This window comes from Tamandua tetradactyla, chromosome 9 (genome assembly GCF_023851605.1).
Source record: "Tamandua tetradactyla isolate mTamTet1 chromosome 9, mTamTet1.pri, whole genome shotgun sequence".
Lineage (NCBI taxonomy): Eukaryota > Metazoa > Chordata > Mammalia > Pilosa > Myrmecophagidae > Tamandua > Tamandua tetradactyla.
In genome coordinates, this window is record NC_135335.1 from 51,530,149 (window position 1) to 51,551,377 (window position 21,229).

Below are 21,229 nucleotides of genomic sequence, written 5' to 3' on the forward strand. Positions count from 1 at the left end.
GTCCTCAAAAGTGTTTTTTGAATTAGGAAAAATATGTTTTTATGGGTTTTTATAACTGAAAACAGGTGAAGATATTCCCTCGCGTTTGCCAAAAACAAACAAAACTTGAACACTTCTCATTTAATACAGAGTCTGGAAAACGTGTGACTTCTGGAAAACCATCATGTGATAATTTAATAAACATGGGGACTGTTTCTAAATTTTTATTGATGTTCACTAATAACAGATGTTAAAAGCTAAAGGCCCAACACCATTTTACGCCCATGTTAGGAAAATGAACTTGCAAATCTATCAGTTACGCCACTGTTGCCACTTCTATTTTAACGGGCAATGATTTAGTTCTTGCAACCCTGCCTTGGAGCAGGCAGAATAAGTGTGCCCGGAACCTATTTCCTTTCCGTGAAATATGACTTTGGAGGAAACTGTGTTCATTTGTCCCTTCTTTCCTTCACCTCTTCACGAGATTTTATTGGGCTCATACTGTGCACTCCCCGCATGTCCAGCATAGATGTGTGCAAAGGGGGAGCGGAAGGAGCACCATGGGTGTGAACCCAGTCTGAAGCTGGGCTTACCATCTGGCTATTTTGTCTCGCAAATCTGGACTTTTAAAAATTTAACGCAACATGCACACAGAAGAGGTGCCCAAGTAATAAAGCCCGGCGTGATACGCTTTTTTTTTTTTTTTTTTTTTAATTTTTTATTAATCAAAAAAAAGAAAAGAAATTAACACAACATTTAGAAATCATTCCATTCTACAAATGCACTCAGTAATTCTTAGTATCATCACATAGATGTATGATCATCATTTCTTAGTACATTTGCATCGATTTAGGAAAAGAACTAGCAAAACAGCAGAAAAAAATATAGAATGTTAATATAGAGAAGAGAATTAAAATAATAATACTAATAATATATATATATAAAAAGGAAAAAGAAAAAAAACAAAAACAAAAGATACAAACACACAAACAAACAAACAAAAAACCATATTTCAGGTGCAGCTTCATTCAGTGTTCCAACATAGTTACATTACACTTAGGTATTATTGTGCTGTCCATTTTTGAGTTTTTGTATCTAGTCCTGTTGCACAATCTGTATCCCTTCAGCTCCAATTACCCATTATCTTACCCTGTTTCTAACTCCTGCTGGTCTCTGTTACCAATGATATATTCCAAGCTGATTCTCAAATGTCGGTTCACATCAGTGGGACCTTACAGTATTTGTCCTTTAGTTTTGGGCTAGACTCACTCAGCATAATGTTCTCTAGGTCCATCCATGTTATTACATGCTTCATAAGTTTAGTCTGTCTTAAAGCTGCATAATATTCCATCGTAGGTATATGCCACAGTTTGTTTAGCCACTCGTCTGTTGATGAACATTTTGACTGTTTCCATCTCTTTGCAATTGTAGATAATGCTGCTATAAACACTGGTGTGCAAATGTCCGTCTGTGTCTTTGCCCTTAAGTCCCTTGAGTAGATACCTAGCAGTGGTATTGCTGGGTCGTAATCCATTCTGCCATTCTATGTCTTTTGATTGGGAAATTCAGTCCATTAACTTTTAGTATTATTACTGTTTGGATAATATTTTCCTCTACCATTTTGGCTTTTGTATTATATATATCATATCTGATTTTCCTTCTTTCTACACTTTACTCCATACCTCTCTCTTCTGTCTTTTCATATCTGACTCTAATGCTCCCTTTAGTATTTCTTGCAGAGCTGGTCTCTTGGTCACAAATTCTCTCAGTGACTTTTTGTCTATAAATGTTTTAATTTCTCCTTCATTTTTGAAGGACAATTTTGCTGGATATAGGAGTCTTGGTTGGCAGTTTTTCTCTTTTAGTAATTTAAATATATCATCCCACTGTCTTCTAGCTTCCATGGTTTCTGCTGAGAAATCTACACATAGTCTTATTGGGTTTCCCTTGTATGTGATGGATTGTTTTTCTCTTGCTGCTTTCAAGATCCTCTCTTTCTCTTTGACCTCTGACATTCTAACTAGTAAGTGTCTTGGAGAACGCCTATTTGGGTCTATTCTCTTTGGGGTGCGCTGCACTTCTTGGATCTGTAAATTTAGGTCTTTCATAAGAGTTGGGAAATTTTCAGTGATAATTTCTTCCATTAGTTTTTCTCCTCCTTTTCCCTTCTCTTCTCCTTCTGGGACACCCACAACACGTATATTTGTGCGCTTCATATTGTCATTCAGTTCCCTGATCCCCTGCTCAAGTTTTTCCATTCTTTTCCCTATAGTTTCTGTTTCTTTTTGGAATTCAGATGTTCCATCCTCCAGTTCACTAATTGTAGCTTCTGTCTCTTTAGATCTACCATTGTAGGTATCCATTGTTTTTTCCATTTTTTCTTCTTTGTCTTTCACTCCCATACATTCTGTGATTTGTTTTTTCAGATTTTCTATTTCTTCTTTTTGTTCAGCCCATGTCTTCTTCATGTCCTCCCTCAATTTATTGATTTGGTTTTTGAAGAATTTTTCCATTTCTGTTCGTATATTCAGCATTAGTTGTCTCAGCTCCTGTATCTCATTTGAACTATTGGTTTGTTCCTTTGACTGGGCCATATCTTCAATTTTCCGAGCGTCATCCATTATTTTCTGCTGGTGTCTGGGCATTTGATCAGATTTCCCTGGGTGTGGGACCCAGCTGGTTGAAAGGTTTTTCTGTGAAATCTCTGGGCTCTGTTTTTCTTTTCCTGCCCAGTAGGTGGCGCTCGTGGCGCTCGTCTGTCTGCACGGCAGTCGGCCCGGGAAACCGCGCGTGGAGGGCGGGGGGTGTCGCCGGCCGCCCTGGCTTGGGAGAGTGCCGGTCCTAATTGCCCAGCTGGCCCGAAATGCCAAGCGTGACGGGAGGGCCCCGCTATCCAACGTTCCCAGTCAGACCGGGGAGCCACGTGCGTGGAGGGGACCCCAGTCGCCAGCTGCCCCGGCCGGGAAAACGCGCGCCCCTCGGGTAGCTCACCGCAGCAGATTCTCCCTGCCCGTTCAGCTGTTCCAGAATGGGGTACGCTGTCTTTTTGGTCTCTGTCGTGACTCTGGGAGATGTTTCGTATTGTTTCTGTTTCTTTAGTTGCTTTTCTGGAGGAGGAACTAAGACCCGCGCGTTTTACTAAGCCGCCATCTTCTCCGGAAGTCGTGATACGCTTTTATGAAGTGAGCACAGAGAGATCCAGAAATGGGCCATTTCACCCCAAAGCCTCTGCCAGGCCCACCCGGTGTTTCACCTGTGAGGAGCAATTGCATCTGCCCACCTGGCCAGGTGGCGGAGCCCAGGGGGTCAGCCGACCATTGGCCTGGGTGTGGCAGTGGGGGAGCTGGGCAGGTGGGGTTAGCGGCTCCACTCAGTCGACCCCAAGTGAAGGTGACCCCCATGGTGCAGGGTGGGGTGGGGGCATCTCATCAGCTAGAGGACTTCAAAAGCCAGGAATGAGGGGTTCCGCAAGAAGAAATTCTGTCTGAATACTGCAGGGTTGCTCTAGCAGAGTTCTCAGCCTGACTCCCTGCCCTACAATTTCTGCCTGGTCAGCTCCCGTATTCCTTAACACAAATTCCTTAGTATTATTCAATCTTGTCTATTATTATATATATTACTATGTATTTTATAACGGTATGCATTCTATCTGTAGATTATATGTGTGCATGCATTCTACCTACAGAATATGTAAGTGTGCATACATCTACCTACAGAATATATGTGTGCATACATCCTACCTACAGAATATGTAAGTGCACATACATTCTACCTAAAAAATACGCACGTATACATTCTATCACTAGAATACATATATGTAAGTATAATCCTATTGACAGAATATATACGTATGTGTAATTCTATCTTTAGAATATATACGCATGTATACATTTGGTCTTTAAAACAGGCACACATGCATACGTTGTATCCATAAAGCATAGGTGTATGTACCCTCCTACTGGCTCTATTGAAGATAACTAGTGTTCTGACATCACCCCAGAAGCCCCGACCCACCCGCCTTTCTCTTACCTGGACAGGTCCATCCATGCCACCCCTGACATCGGGCTCCTCTCATTTCCCCTCGCTCAATCCTGGTAAGGAAAGCAGCTGTGGCTTATGTTAATTGCTATAGAGTGTTCCACTACAAGAACCCTACTTTGATATGCTTAATCATCGTGCTGGTGGCAGGTCTATTTGGTTGTTTCAAGTCTGGGGCTGCTACAGAGACAGTCTCTGCTAGGTCTTTTGTGAGCAAAGGCAAGCTTTTCTGTTAGATTTGCACCAACAAGTGGAATTGCCAAGCACACTTAGCTTGAGTGGACTCTACCCATTTCTGCAGTGGCTCAGCCAGTCTCTTGTGCAGCTTTGCAGTTGCTGCGCCCCCTCTCCAGCCCTCAGGTCACCCCAAATTGCCGTGCATCCGAGCTCCCTCCTGCAGGAGGTCTGCAGTAAGAACGAGAGGAGGGAGTGGCATCTTTCGGAACCTTGGAGCACTGCTGGGCTCATCATTCTCGGGGCTCCAGGGTCACAGCTGCTTCTTTCAGTCCACAGGGTGCTGTCGAGAGAGGGGCCAGCACCCTTTTCCACCCACAAAACCCTGAAATGCCAACTGAGGGTAGAGGGGGGAGAAGCTCTCAAATTAGGAATGAAAACTAAATTTCCAAAGTCGAATGCGTGCCTTCATTCCCGCGTGCAGGCAGTTCACAGGGCTTCCAGTAGATTCCAACCCCGACATGAGAAAGAGAACGAGCACCCTCCCAGTTCCTGCCGCTGAGTGCCTGGGGGCAACCGCAGGATCTGCCTGCCGTGGCCTGTTATTCACGAAGAGCTGCCCACCCACCACCATGGCCAGGCCCCACGGGGCCCCCTGTGTCAGCAGTGGGGTGGACATCCTGGCTTACTGGGCCAGAGCCTCTGGGAAGTAGGAGAGCTTGAGGATGCAACATGCTTCCCGAAAGGGGACAACCCTTCCGAGAAGCCTTCCGGCAGGGGAAGCAGAAAGGAGGAGTTGGGGTGGAGGCTGCCAGCAGAAAGTGTCTGTGTTTTTTCCTGGAAAGCGGGGTTATCTCCAGCACCATTCAATGTGTCTGCAGGGGGCAGGTTGCTTTCCTGTCTAACCACAGAATCTTCCGACCTGGGTGAGGCAGATGGAGTGTGGGTTAGCTTGGCCCTGAGAACTGCCACCAGGGGACTGAGCCAGGCAGTGAGGGGACTCCGTCATGGGGGCAATGTCAGGCACTGTTCTAGTTTGCTAACTGCTGGGATGCAATATACCAGAAACAGAATGGGTTTTAAAAAGGGGAATTTAATAAGTTGCTAGTTTACATTTCTAAGGCTGAGAAAATGTCCCCATTAAAACAAGTCTATAGAAATGTCCAATCTAAGGCATCCAGGGAAAGATACTTTGGTTCAAGGAGGATGATGACGTTCAGGGTTTCTCTCTAAAGTGGAGAGGCACATGGTGAACATGGTCAGGGTTCCTCTCTTATCTGGAAGGGCACATGGTGAACACAGCGTCATCTGCTAGCTTTCTTTCCTGGCTTCCGATTTCATGAAGCTCCCCAGGAGGCATTTTCCTTCTTCATCTCCAAAGGTCACTGGCTGGTGGACTCTGCTTCTTGTGGCTATGTCATTCTGCTCTGCTCTCTGAATCTCCAGCTTTCTCCAAAATGTTTCCTCTTTTATAAGATTCCAGTAAACCAATCAAGACCCACCCAAACGGGTGGAGACATGCTTCCACCTAATCCAGTTTAACAAGCGCTCTTGATTAAATCACATATCCAGGGAGATGATCTGATTACAGTTTCAAACGTACAATACTGTATAGGGATTAGAAGAAACAGCTGCCTTTACAAAATGGGGTTAGCATGAAAACATGGCTTTTCTAGGGAACATGCATCCTTCAAACCGGCACAGACACTTTGGAGCGTCCATCTCGGCTCTGTCGAGGCTCTGATACCTCAGGGCCCCCCATTCCAAGGTGGGGGCACCATCCTGGGCCATGGGCGAGCTTGCGCCTTGGGGATGCCTGAGCAAAGCCTGGCTCATCGCAGGCCATGGGGGTGCTCACCTGTCCATCTGGGCAGAGGGGCAGCCCCTGCCAGCCTCACGGAATCAGATGGTGGGAGAAGGGCCCGGGCAGTTCCTGCCTGCTGTGGCCATGCAGGGGCAGGCTGAGAAGTGATCTAGAGGCCCCCTCTGGAAGGAGAGCCCTCTCAGGGTTGTGAAGGACGTGGAGGAAGGCGTTTCTGCCTGTTGTAAAGCTGATATATGTCCATTGTGGGGATTTGAATAACTCGGAAAAGTGTGGAACTTCTCTGAAGCCCACCGTGCAGAGGGAGCCTCTGGGCACTCTGGAGCCTGTCCTTCCAGAGAGGGTCCCGCACCCACCCCACTCTGAGCTATTGAGAATTTGTGCTCTACCAGGTGGGAGTGTCCACTGGGTGTTGTGAGCAGGTTCTGTGTCGTCAGCACTAAAGGTCAGAACTCCAGTACGTTAGGTTTACCTGCAAAAAAGAGCAGCTGCATTTTATCTCCACACTGTCCAAAGAAGAGGTGATGTTCTGGGCAAAATGTAAACACAACATGGTAACGGGAAGATTCTTTGACAGCATTTTAGCCCCAGCTTTCTGCAGCAAGTTCAGCTATTTTCTCAATAAGTATTGTCCAGTGAATGAACATACCAAATGAATGTGCTATCGAGGTTAGAAGCAAACTGTGAAATAGCCTGAACAGACAACTTCTTTTATGCGAATGTACAAGTGCTTGTGCAGGGGAACCCTGACAGGGGACATGGGGAAGGCATTCTAAACATGGAGAAACAGCGAGGTGGGGTTTTTTGGTATTGAAATAAGAGGACTTGCCATGAATAGAACCTTGCCAAAGTTCTAAAATTTACTTTTAGAACTTTGTAAAGTCATAAGCTTTACTTATGACTTCAGATTTAGAATTATGTGATTTCACAGAGAAAGTGACTATGTCGCTGTAGAGAAATTCCTTGTTCTGTGTGCTCTCCTCCCAACCATTTGAATCATCTCACAGGGTATTTTACTTCTCATTAATAGCCTGCATGGAAGTGTTTCTCTTGATGCCAAAATGAACCAGGACATTGAGGAAAAATATCACTATTCAGAGTTAATGGGAAGGCTTCATAATCCGTGTATTTGCTTATTTGCTTACATTTCCATTTTGGGTATTGTGCTTATTTAAAATTGTTCCTTATTTTTAAGTGGAACCTGCATGAGAGTCAGAGGGCTCTCCGTTCTTTATTTTATCTCTGGAAGTTGAATGGAAGTGAAGAAGAAGGTAAAGAGGTTGACCCCAAGCTCTGAAAATCAAGTTGACTCAAATTCCCACGCACTCCTTGATGATGGCTTCGATGGTGACGATGCATTTCTGTCCAAGTCTGGGTGAGTCATGGCAGTTCACAGGCCAGCGTCTGCCTCAACTATTTCCCAGCCGCCTCTTGCTCCCTTTCTTCCTTGTCTGACCCTCCCAATGTTGGTGTTTTCCTTGTTTGTTTGAAGTCAGGCCTGCAGCAGCCTCCAACTTCTCAACTACTGGTAACCTTTCCTTTCATATTCAGAGGAGGCATTAAATAGCTAGGCTAGGGAATTTAGGAAATGCAGGGGTAGCTTCCCTTTTTAACAATTCTTCTGAATGCCACTGCACGTTGACTTTGTCATGTTTGAGAAAATAGGAGATGCACGTTTATGTGTGGAATGTAGCCCTAAGAAAAGAGACAAGTTCTCAGTAAAGAGTGAACAAACTAGCCAAGTTACTACGTATTTTCTTTCTCTTTGCAAGAAATTAAATAATTAAAAAAATGTAAATTGCTACTATATTCTATATAGAGTTACTGTATTTAGATAACATTATATATTGTGTACTTTGTGTTAGGTGTAATGTGTTATGTTACCACTGTAAACTGCAAATAACATATTTATCATTATAAAATACAAACATATCATTACATAGTTTCACAAAACGTTTTAATGAAACAATTTAACAAATATAAAAATGAAGAGAATTACTGGATTTCTTAATACATTATCCTTGGTTTCTCTTTGATATGTGTGTGGCACATCCCCTGGTGGACTCACAAATGCAATGCGTGTACATACAATTCTGGAGAGTGAGGGGCATCTGGGGGAGGGGCTAAGCGGTCCAATCACACTGTTCGATGTGGATTCAAGTGTGACTTGCTTAAGGCAACACCTCTCGACTTCTCATATCTGAATTCTGATTGGCCTCCTGGTAGGGAGTGTCTAGAAGGAGCAAGCTAATCAAGAAATCTGAAGTTGTCTTTCTCTTGGAGAGCAAGGAACCTGTAGGCACCACTGAACAGGAACCACGTCCCTGTGTGCCTCTTTTCAGGTTTAATGCCTGGGCAATGGTGTGCCAACCCCTCAGAGCTGTCAGGACCACCATGGGGCAGGTGGGTGCAGTGGTGGGGAGAGGACATGGTCCAAGCCCCGGGGAGTGAGTCTTGCATTTGTAACCCCCTTTGGATGCCATAGGACCTATGTCTGCAATCACTTTCAGAGCCGAAGAAAAAAGAAGGATGTGACTAGCAGGAGAAACGGTCTCCTTCTGGCTCATTTGTACGTTAGCTGTGACATGTCTGAAAATCCCAAACTTTTGCCCTGTCATCACTGAAGTGTAATGTGGCACCCTGCAGCTTATTCACATTCTTGAGATCATTTTAACTGAGAAAGAAAAACAAACAAACAAAACTTCACTTCTGCACCATGTCTGGGCCAGTTAGAACATCTCTCGACCCAGGAGCCAGGAAGCGTAGGATCTGCTACAGGGACAGTGAGTGGGCAGCACTGGTTTCTGTCCTCATGCAGGTTAATAAATTTAGGAAATGCCAAGGATGTTTCCAACCAGGCAGACACCTGCGTGTTTAGGGTCATTTCTCATTTTCCAACTCTAAAAAGACAAGGTCACCTGCAAGGCTACAGGTGCTGCAAACACACCTGTCCCTGCTAATGATGGTCAAGGTGGGGCCACGTCAATGGTGGTTTGAGGCCTCAGAGCACAACCAAGAATTGATGTAATGTGTGACTTTGGAATGGCTGCTTTGAGCAAGTAAATGAACTGTGCATTCGTATAAAGTGAAAAAGAATTCCCGGGGCATAGAAACATGGTCATTTGAAAAGCAATCAGTGGATTTAAGTCACACCAATCAGTGGTTTAAAATAAGCAATTGGGTGAACTGTGAGCCTTTACTCCCATGTGATTCTGGAATGGGGTCATAGCCACTGTCTGCTGAGACTAATTGGCTCACTCATTTTCATAAATGCACTTCTTCTCACATGATAAAACTAAGTCACTCATGAATTTGTTCATTCATTTTGCAAACATTTATTGAAAACATCAATAACCTGCCACTGATGCTGGGAATGGGAAAAATACCAAGGACAATTTTAAGGTATCAGTGCTGAAGGAATTTGCAAGTTACAATTTTAAAAAGAAAGGAAAACTGGAGAACACATGCAAGTAAAGATTTCTAGCCTGCTTGAATTTTATCTTATTTCTCCCTATGCAGGGATCTTTTTCCATTTTCTTTACTAATGTATCCCTGATGCCTAGTTCATAGCAAGTGCTCAATAAACATTTGTTACTATGGGAAAGAACAGACATTAAGACTTAAAATATACCAAGGACAGGAGAGAATTTAAGAGGTGGAAGTCTCAGCCCACAGATGCTATGAGTACAGTGAAGCTACCTGATTGTTATAAAACTCAGCTTGGATGCTCTCCTCAGCCTCCAGGAGTGGCAGGGCAGGGCAATGGTCAGTCATTTTCCACTTTCATCCTTCCTTGGCTCTTGGGTGTGTCAAGAGCCACGAGTCTAAGGAAACCTACGTACTTTGGGGGATAGGGAAGTTTCTCATTCTTGACACTCACCTGTCTGAGCTGGCCTGGGCAATGCCACCTTCCTGCCCTCTGGCCACGGGTTGTGTGCCCCCACCCGCCATCTGGGCTCTGGAGGATTCCTAGGAAGCACACGCCTTGGCTGCCCACCCCAACCAGCCCACACAGGATCACACATCTTTCTGGGTCTGAAAGAAGTCGTTCCCTGCCCAGATAGGTCAGGCCACTTTTGACTCCAGAGCCTCCATTCCATGGGGCAGAACACAGGTTCCTTTCTCAGGAGACCCACCAAGGACTTTGTGACGTCTGGATTCACTCTTTCAAGCCCTTGGTCTTTTTACCCAGTCCCAGGCAGGCCCCTTAGGCTATTCCACACAGTCTGTACTTACTCCATGGTTTCTGGCAGTGAGAAGTCCTTTTCCTTCAAGGCCTAAGTCTTCACCTTGAGTCTCCTATCAATAGCCTATTTTGGATGCAAAAATCCCTAACTGACTTTTTTCCCCCTTGTTATTGGTCCATGTCATCTCCTCACTGAGGCAGGCAGCTTGGACCTCTCACCTTCCTTGATGGCACTGACAAGGCTTTGGGAAGATGATGGGGAATAAATTAATTCTTCAAAACAGCACCTGCCACAGGTATCAGACCAGGCGGTAAGCATGTGTCATGTAGTGCAGACTTGGGAAACCGCTTCAAAACCTAAGTCTTCAGCCTGGCCTTCTGAGAAGTAGAAGATCTTGCTGGGCAGAGAGAGATTGCCCTGAGAGTTTGGTTAGAGGAAACAGAAAGACAGTGTGTGTGTATGTGTGTGTACAGGTGACTGTATATGCAAGCTTCTGTGTCCCATGGTGGTTTGTGTGTGCAAGAATGAGGTCCACCAAAAGAGATACCAAGAACCATTCGCGCAGGTGAGGATGGTGAGGTATGGAGAGAGTTGGTTGATGAACATGATGTTTGGGTTAGCTCCCATGATCATCAATCTTGTGTGTCTACTTGCGTAGCTTATCATATTCAGTTATGGCATCCAACCCAAATCTAGGTATTGCCATGAATGTATTGTGTGGATGAGATTGAAGTCCACAATCAGTTCATTCTGAATAAGTGAGATCCTCCTAGGTAATCTGGGTGGACCAGTTTCAGTCCGTTGAAAGGCCTTATGAGGGGAACTGAGGTTTGCCTGGAAAAGAAAAAGATCCACCTCTGGACTGCAAGATTAGCTGTGCCCAAGAGTTCCAGCTGCCTACCTTTTGGAATTTGGACTTACCAGCCAGCCCCTACAATAGCATGAGCCATTTCCTTAAATAAATCTCTCTCCACCTCCCACCTGACATTATAGACATTTATGTAGATACACTACCAGTGGCTCGATTTCCCCGGTAGTAATCTGACCGATGCAGTTTTCCACCAGCAGTGGGGTACTTCTAGAGGAAGAGAATTTTAAAGATAAATTTTCTGAATTGGTTCTGTGTTTCTGGAATTGGTTCCCTAACCTGGTTTGATTTAAAGGCACTAATAACTCTACCTCTAGCAGTAAAGAAGACATTGTCAGTCTACGACGGGCTCTGGCAATAGAGATATGCCAAATATTACCAATAAATTCTAACAAAAGGCAAAGTTCTGGATGCCTGTGTGTTTTAGTTTTCTAGGCTGCTGAAAGCAAATTCCAAGAAATGGATTGGCTTAGACTAATTGCTCATAGTTAGAGTCCAAGAAAATGTCCAAATCAGGTGTCATCAAGGTGATGCTTTCTTCCTAAGACTGGCTGCTGGCGATCCTTGGCTCCTCTGCCACATGGCAAGGCATGTGGTGGCATCTGCTGGCCTCGCCCTCTTACCCTGGATTTCACTGAGTTCAACTTCTGACTTCTGTGACCTTCTCTCTGCATATTTATTCTTTTCATAAAGGTCTCCGATAAGAGGATTAAGGTCCATACCAAATGAGGTGGGCCACACCTCCGCTGGAGTGGCCTCATCGAGGTCCTACTTACAACTGGTGTACACCCACAGGAATGGATTAAATATAAAGAAAACATTTTTCTGTGGTACATATAGCTTCAAACCACCACAGAGTGAAAAGATTGTTAACTGTCCCTAACTATGCTGGAGAAGGAGGAGAAAGACATGAATGAACTCAGGGCTTCAAGTTCTCAGCTCCACTCTACATAATTGACCTGAAAACTTTCCTGTCTGCCCAGAAGGAACCCATAGCTCCTGTAGCCCCAGGGCTGAGATTTCTGAAAATCAAACCCAGAATCCCATCCTGCATGTGGCTGAATTATAGTGCAAACTGGATTCAAAACCTTGCAGAGAATTCTAGAATGAGGGCACTGATTGGGAAAGGATGGTGTCCTGAAAGCTGGAATGCTGGATATGGATATGCTCCCATCAAAGCTGAGGCCACTGATGCCATTGATTCTCCTGAGTCTTCTTTGCATGCAGAAGCAGCCCTTCACTGCCTGCTTTGCTTCAGGAACTGTGGCCTCCCTCAGTAGATGTTTTGCAAGGCTCTGCTGATTCTCCATGGGGCCCACCCCCACGGCCCTTTGCTTCTAGACCTTTGATCAAACTAAAGTCCCAAAATGTGAGGGACAGAGCATGACCTATGGGGAGGTGCATTACATCCAAAGAACCACATGATTTTCCCAATTCACATGGACACACAGAGGAGAGGACACCTAGAAGGGGAGATGACAGAGGCAGAGGCAGCCAGCAGCCAGGGCACATCTGTAGCCACAAGAAGTTGGAAGGGGCAAGGGACGTCCTCCCTGAGGCCCTTCCACACCTTGATTTGAGACTTCAGCCTCCAGAACTGTGAGAGAGTAGAGTTCTGCTGTAAGCCACCCCATTGTACCAACTTGTTATGACAGCCCAAGGAAACAAACAGAGACCCGCTCATGCTCAACAGCCTTGCCCCTAGGCTTGATTTGGGAGCCCTGGGCCTGGCACTTAAATGCCCCATTGTGAATTTTTGGTCCTTGTGGGCAGATCTGGGTTGGGGGAAACATAGTCCAGGGGCTTGGGGCTTGACTACTCTCTTGTAGTGTAGCAAGCAAGCCCATCCATTTCTCTCTTTCACCCAGTGGAGGCATGATGCCTATCCCCTGAAGGAGCTAAGTGGGGTGCAAGCAAAGTGCCCAGGGGACGCTAGCCGGGAGGTGGTGCTGTGCTGCTCCTCCCTCTGCAGGCCCTGCGGGCGGACCACCTGGCATTACCCTGTATCCCTCCCACCACCCCTCTCCCCTGTACCCACTAAACTCGCGTACGTACTGCCTGACAGCCAGACTCCTCCATTCAGCTCACGTGAAGGAAGACTTACCCAAATCCTGGAAGGAGTGAACTACCATTACAGGGATGGCCTTGCTAGGGCACGGCCAGGGCACTGCCAGGAGCTAAGGGTTGGGAGCCAGGACACCGGGCCTCTAATTTCAGCGCTAGTGGCACAGGTGCCCTTCTTTACCTGCCGACACCTCAGTCCCCTCACCTGTACCTCCTCAGGTGACTAGGATTACTGACAGCCAAAAACACAGATGGCATCTGGACTGCCCCAGCACTGGTGCCCGTGCTGACTTGCCAGTAAGTGGGTGAATTCTGAAAGTTAAGGCCCACTCCGTTTTTCTCTTAGGCCATAGAAACTGCTCTGCTCATGTGACTTTCATTTCATAGCATCATGTTCTTTCATTATTTCTCTTCCCTTTGAGAATTTTACAGTTGCACTCATATCGGCAATTCTTGGGGTCATTTTTTGGCTTGCTGGTAAATTTTGCTTTGCTTCCTTTGCAACTCAGCTTGGCAAACATCCCAACAGAAAAGTGTCCTGCTGGCTTTTCCAGGGCCTGCGCTCTGGCCAGCACTTGGTATGCTTGCCCGTGGGAGTAAAAAGATAGTCCTCACCCATGTGTGGGGGACAGACCTGAAGTTTGCTTTATTTTAAGAGACATTTTCTTCCAATTTCTAAGTGAATTGCAAAGGCTCCTTGCTGCTTCTCCGGACCAGCGGGTGAAGTTGTTCTTGTTGCTTTCCAAAGAAGGGCAACTCTGCAAGGGTTCCGTGTTTACTTAGGAGTCTCAGCCCCAGCTCCTGGCCTCCCTGGGATCAAGGCTGGAACACTCTGGGGTTGCTGAGCCCACCCTCCCTCTCCCAGTGTGATGCCCTGGCCAGGCTGCCTGGCCACTGCTGGTGGGTTCATGGACTTAGCCCACACTCACTTTTTAAAATATTTCCCTTATTCTAGGAGACATTCCATTTGATCTCAACTATGTGCATTTTTATTTTTTTATTTTGAAATCACAGGAAGTTGCAAATACAGGGCAGAGAAATCCTCTCTCTCCTTTGGTCTCCAGCGGTTACCTTAGCTGTTAAGATTTAGAAATTACATAGTCTTTAACTGTTTCTATATATTTAGAGCAGGAGAAGCAGCTGCATCTACTTAGCTTACCCTATTGCCAAAATCTAAACCTTTTTTCCAAACTTTCCTAACAGACTTTCTGATGAAATCTTATTCTATAGGTTTTCCCTACTGTTAGCACTTTGCATCAGTGTGCCACCTTTGTTACAATCGAGGAAACAATATTATTATAATTATACTATTAAGTATAGTCCATAGTTTACATTAGAAATTTCCCCTTTTAACTACATTCAAATACACAAAATAGGTTTTGATTTGTTAATATGTCAGTCTGGTGTGTGTGTGGTGTACAAGACTGGTGTGTATGAGTGAGTGTATGAATGAGAGTGTGTGTGTGCATGAGTGGATAAGAATGAGTGTGCAAGTGTGCATGAGTGCATGTGAATGAGCGTGTGTGTGTGTGAGTGTGTTTCCACATGCCCAGTTGCCATCTAAGCTCTCGCAGGGATGTGTTGGCACACTTCTCCTCCCTGGATGCCCTGGCACTGGGGGTCAGTGCTGAGTGGGTGTGGAAGGGGCCTAGAACGGGGTGTGCATTTGCAGGCACCTGCGTCCAGCGCAGTTTGGGCAGCTCAACTGACCTCCCACAGGAAGCAAAGCCATCCCAGGCTTTCTGGAATGTGCTGTGGGGGGTGGCGTGTCTGGTCTCCTGCAGGTGGGGAGCAAGGGGCAGGCATGAAGGGAGGGTTGGGCGGGGCAGGGGCCAGGCTGCTTTGGGGGTGCCATGCACACAGCCAGCACTATCTAAAGGTCACCCTCGAGTATTGTGAAAACTGGAGGCTGTCGTTGAGGCTGGGGTCTTGACCACTGGTGAAAGCCCACATGCCTTAGAGGTCGAAGTGGTCTCTGTGGCTGTCCCTTGGGGGAGCACCTCTCTGCAGCCCTGCCCACCCCCCCAGTGCTCTAGGCATTGATCCGGGAAACACCTCTGGGTTGGTGGCCTTGGGCCTGGGCCTGGCCTGGGGGACCCCTGGTGAAGGGGCACAGGTGGTGCCCCTGGGGTCTGGGGTCCACGCACACATAAAGGGCCATTGCGTTGCTGAATGTCTTCTTTTTCAAGTACAGCAACTTCACTTCTACCACAGCGGAGAGGAAACAAAGGCTTGAAGTGGTATTTGTGGTTTTCTCATCTCCCCCACTTTGCCCTGTGAACTTTTATAATTATTTTGTTGAAAAGAAACTCTGGCAGTTCTGTCAACCTGTGGTTTTTACACGGTAAATGTCCAAGCTTTATTTTTACAATGCTGCTGGGAAAGAAAAGGCACAGAAAGGAATAAAGGCACAGAGAGAAAGTTTATGCACATATTGTAATGCTGTTGTATTAGGTTGTTCCTTCATTTGTTAAGAGGTCTGATGATAAAAAGGAAGGAGGGAAGGAAAAAGGGGGGAGGCAAGAAGGCAGGAAGAAAGATGGAAAGAAGAAAGGAAGGAAAGAGGGCAGGAAGGAGGGAGGGAGGGGAGGGGAGGAAAAGCGCAGAGGCCCTCTGGGTGGGGACGAATGTGACACCCTGACGAAAAGCTCACAGAATCCTCGTGTCCCATTAACTTGGCCCCTTTATCAGGGTGTGACCTTTGCCAGGAGCAAAAGTGCTGATTCCTGCACAACCAGTAAGTGATGAGAAAGTGGGATCTTTCCCTCCACCAATTACGGGCCATAATTGCCATGTAATGAAGTTAATGTTTTGTGGAATTTACAGCCTGATATTAATGGTTTCTTCTCTATCCACGCTCTCATCTGCGCTTCTTCTTCTTTTTTTTTTTTTGACAACAAAAGAACAGGACAATATGTGAAGGCTCATTAATTCTCTTTAGTTTTGATTCCCCCCTTCTTTTCCCCTCTCGGCCTAAGCACGTCAAGTTGTCCATAAACCCCGGTTCACGAGAGGGTGAGCGCCGGCTCCGGAGAGGCACAGGGCCGCTCTGCCTTTCAGCGTCCTCCCCACGCCCATTTTACGACCTCCTTGATCACCAATTACACCCGGGGACAATGGACCTACCACTCAATGACCAGGCCTCAAATTTGCCTCGATTTGCCAGTGTGTGTCATGGCAACCTTTTCTTTGCAGGTCCGGGATGGGGGGTGGGGGGCTCTAATTGCAGGAATGAAGACGAATGAGGACCTCAAACAGGCTGGCACCCAGGGACAGTCTGCTGGCCCCCGCCCTGTGCCCCCCTGCCGGCCCCCGTGGCCCCCCGTCTGCCCCCCAGCCCTCCACTGACCCGGGGCTGCTGAAAGCAAACTGCCTGTTTCCCGGGGTCTTTCACAGCCTCGCAGAGGGAGGCGGGGTGTCGCTGAGTTCGGTGACACTGGAATCCAGGAAAAATAAATCTTCAGCTGGGGCGGGACAGAGGGAGTCCGTGGGATGCGGGGAGCCGTCCTTGTGCCTCTGGTGAGCGTGCTGAGTGTGCTGGCTGGAGCTGGTGTGCCAGCAGCCTCTCCCCCGAATGTGCCTGACGTCCCACTTCATCTTCCTTGTCAGGCGCGAAGCTGCTGTCTGGGCTGCACTCCGTCCCTTTTTTGCCTTTCTGTGTTAGAGGCGTTGTGAATTAGCAGAGCCATCGTGCACAAAGTGCAGGATTCCTGTGCCTTGTATGGCAGGTAATGAGTGGTCAGGCTTGGGGGGCATTCAAACATTTTTTTTTTTTACCAAAGTAAAGAAGTAAAGGGGCTGATTCTTGCAGAAACAAAAGAGTAACAGTGCTGATTTTAAAACGTGTTTTCCATAGAAATCTGTAGTTTCTTATACCTTTTTCTAATACTAGAAATCTCTGACTTGGATGGTAAATCTGCTTTTTCCCCATGAGATGTCAAGGCTGTTTAGAGAGTGGATGATAAGGGGGTGCCATCAGCTGCCTCCTGCCAGGGTCCTGCCCCAAGAGCAGAGCTTCCAGGAGGAAAACAGCCCAAAAAAGAGACGCAGGAGAGGATCTGTGTTCTGATATCTCTAGAACAATTCAGATGGCGAGCCTACATAAAGGCTTCCTTCCTGGGGTCTGCCCGAGAACCCCAGGCCTGGTTCATGCGCTCGACAGGTCTTCTCCCATCCCGTGTTTTTAGGATTCTTCCTGAAGAAAACCAGGGAAGACAACACTCTCCAGAGCTGGGAAGCGCCGATGAGAAGCTTCCATGACCAGATGATTTCCAAAAGGGGATGTAGAGTGAAAACAGTGACGGCCACATGGTACAGACCAAGTAGACAGCTTCCTTCTCTGTCTGATGCCCCACATGCTGCTTCAGTTTATGAACTGAAGAGAGTGGCGCCTCTTCTGCCCGAATGGTACAGAATGTCTTAAAATGTGTGGCTTTCAGGAAAGTAGAAGAAACAAATAGCATTTTTTTAGAACGTTTTTTTTAAAAATAGATTGACCAGAGTTGAGTCAGTTCAGCCCACTTTCCATCTCAGTCGGCAGGTTCTCAAATGAACGTAGCCCTGTAGAAATAGGCATTTCTCCATATTTTGGTCCAACAGTAACTTATTGTTATCATCATAAAATCTACTGTGCTCTTTACCCCTGGAAGAAATAGAATTGCTAAAAAGAAATAAAACCGTGATCTCGTTCCCAATTCCAATACAGGGGAAGAAAATGGAGTGTCATTTGTCAGGGGGAATCTGTACCTTAATCCAGGACGGTCATCATATTTTGCAGTTTTTTCCTGTAGAAAGAAAGTTATTCAAAATACCTGGGAGTAAGGAACAGGAAGAAGTGAATTAATGTTCCGTGGTCTAATCCCTCATGGCGCATCCTCCTGGCCCAAGGTGAGGCACTCCCTGAGGCCCCCTGTTCTCTGATCTCTCACTATGGCTCCACGTGAACATGGAATCAGAACACACCGATGTGGTTCTTACTGTAATGTGGGCAGCCGAGAAGATTTTAAGTTTTTGTGCTGCATTGTTAAAAAGCCCTTCTGTCTAAGTTGTTTTAATTTCTGGTTTAGGAGTGAAACTGTTAGCTTAGGACTTGGGACCTGAACTGTGCACAGAGGAGGGAGGGTCTGCTGAGAGGAGTCCCCACAGCCCCAGGCCCAGGGACTTTGCCCTGGCTGCCTTGGCCTGGTGTCCAGGCTGGAAGGGCCCACGGTCCAGTCTCAGACCAGCATTTGTATCTTTGTATCGCCTTATTCCTTTACGCTAAGGCTGCTCTCTGCATCTAGATTGCGAAGGGTTGTGAAGAAGTGACGCCTACGCCATGTGTCCTGGTGGGCGTTGGCCTCAGGCCGTGTGTCCTGGTGAGTGACAGACTTAGGCGAAAGGGGCGGGGGTCATGGTGATGATGGCGCATGCCGAGGTGGCCAGGGAGGGGCTAACACAGTCCCAAATCACAGGGACTGATGCTGTAGATGGATGCATACTCTAGGCAGATGCCGTCCCAGGCAGCTCATCCCACAGGCGGGGGCTCTGAAGCACTGCGTCCAGTTAGAAAATGCAATGAGCCACCAGAAATGTATGCAGAGAGGCTGCAAGCTCTCCGTTCTCGGGGTTCTTTCTCCACCACAAGCAATGCATAAGCATGTCCAGGGAAGGCCATGTCTGCCTGCATGGCTTCGTCTTCTGCCTTGAGGGGCTGCTGCTCCAGCGGAGAACATGGCACGGAGGGATGTCGTCTCCAGACGGGGGCCATGCAACAACGACTTTGGAATTTGGCACGGGCCGGAGCCCTGGTCTCAGGAGTGATCCGCGTGCTTTCTGACGGCACGTGGAGGGGGCGCTGGGGCAGATCGGCCTCTGGGGGGAGCGGCCCACTGCCTGGGGGCAGCACGCTGCATGGGGCACTTGTGGTCCTGCCAGGGTGGAGGCTAAGACCACCCCCAAGGCGCCAGGCCCCTGGGCTGACAGTAAGCAAGGGTCAAGGAAGGACGGGTCAGGGTGACGCGGTGAGTATCCTGAGGACACCGCTCTGCCTGGGAGCTTGGGTGGGTGATGGTGTGATGGAGACACCACAGCCGTCACTCGAGGCCAGTGTTGGTGACCCTGGTGGGCGGCGGTGTGTGTGCAGGGACTGCACCATCCTCCTAGGCTTGACAAAGCCATCGCCTTCGGGACCCAGTGGGGCCCAGGCGTCCGTCTATCAGGGCGGGCTTCCTGGGAGGAGGGCAGCGGGCCGGAGCAGATCTCTTTTTGGACAAAAGGCTGCCCTGTCTCAGCCCAAGCCCCGGTATCACTGGATGTGCGAGGCACAGTCCGAGGTGGTTAGCGGGCCGGACTGACGGCAGAGGCCCTGTGGATGGCGGGGACACGGGTCTGCGGGACAGGAAGGCGAACGGTGCATCACAGAGAAGGAGGAACGATCCCGGGCCCGGAAAGGTCCCCAGGCTCTGAGCTGCAGCCGGGAGGCGAGGCGCAGTGGGAGAAATGAAACAGGCCTCAAGCCAGCGCCCAGACGTCCCAGCCGCATGGCTGGCCCCGCCTAACGCAGCTACCTGCCCCTTTCAGGTAAATGTCTTAGCACCATACAAGGCTCTTCGGATAGGACCTCACCCACACCTGGCCGCCTCTCCTCCTACTCTTTTCCATGCACTTTAATACTCACCTGTACCACAAATACAGCATGCCCTGCTCCTTGCCTGGAAGGCCCTCTCTGTGGCTATGCACCTGGAGCACACCTGCTCCCCTGGGGTCCCTGGGACACACTCTCTTTTGGGCATCAAGAGTAATAAGCCACCTGCTCCGGTGAGCTCCTGGAAGAGCACCTGGGCAGCAAAGGATGGGGTCACAGGTTTAAGGAGCTGGTGGGGGGGCAGAGCTGGTGGCCCACTGGGCTGGCACGGAGGCCCTGCGACCTGAACCACGTGTCCACTCAGCGCCCAGGGCCGGGCATGGCACAACCCCCGCCCCACGGGATGGCTTCTCCCTACCGTCTCCGCACTCTGTCTCCTCATTTCCCTCCAGGGCTCCTGCATCCCGCCCGCTGCCAGCACTGCTTCCGAGGGATGGGGGGTTTTAGTGGCCGCCCTCGGGTCAGCTTGCTCGGGGTGTGCCTGGGCAGGTGGAGGGGGGGCAAACGGGGGCACTTATTGATACAAAAGTCCCAGAGCAGGGCCCCTCTGAGACCTCTGGGGAGCCCGAAGCACCCCTCCCAGCCACCCTCCGACCTCAGGGTATGTTTCCCACAGCCCCCGTGAGTGCTCGCGGGCAGAGGGCACACCTGGCTGCCTGGACCCCAGCAGATGGCGCTGGCAGGCGTTTCAGGTGCAGGAGTGGAATGGGCGGAGGAGAAGGGACACTGGGCACTGGGGGTGCCGAGGTCGCTTTGCCCTGGTAGCCCTCTGTGCCCCCGGGGATGGCGAGACCAGCCCAGGTGTCGGGTCACGGGGGCCCTGACCCGAGCAGTGGACCCACAGCGGCCCATGCTCCAAGCGCAGAGATGGCCCACGGTGCAAGGGGACTCGCAGAGGCCACCACGGGCCCAAGAAGAATCAAAGAGAAAAGAGGAGAGAGAGGCAGGAAAAGGATGCAACTCGCCCTTCTGCCAAAGCGCACAGAGCTCCTCGGAAAATGGAGGGGGGCGGTCAGCCACTCGAAAGTGTAAAAAAGTGTTCAAGGCAGATTTAGTAAATAAGCAAACAGGATGCCCAGGTAAATTTGAATGTGATGATAAATGAGTAATTTTTATATAATATTGCTTATAAAAATTGTTTTTGTCTCTATTTTGAATTTTCCCAGGTATCCTGTATTTTATCCGGCAACCCTGGTGATTCCTATAAGATGTGATCGGAAAGAATTTCAGACCATGCTTTCCTCAGCAGAATCTCTCCTCCTTAAACCATTTGCATTATTTTAATTAAATAAATGATTTTATAACATTGTATACTGTATATATATATTGTGATGGTACAATATATAAATATATGGTGAGATACAAATACATCATCCATCATTCTTACTTAAACTGAATTATTATATTCTCAACTATTAGCTAATATCAGGCTCTTAAGGGAGTGATTTTGAATATGGTAAAAAAAAAAAGAT

At 48.0% G+C, this 21,229-nt stretch overlaps 1 long non-coding RNA gene across 1 annotated transcript; it reads left to right on the forward strand.

Annotated features, from left to right (window-relative positions):
* Positions 1–6,964: 6,964 nt before the first annotated feature.
* On the forward strand, positions 6,965–21,019 carry LOC143646099 (uncharacterized). Its single transcript, XR_013157278.1, has 3 exons — positions 6,965–7,388; positions 19,405–19,693; positions 20,924–21,019. It is a non-coding gene; the product is annotated as an uncharacterized LOC143646099 (long non-coding RNA).
* The last annotated feature ends 210 nt before the right edge of the window (positions 21,020–21,229 follow it).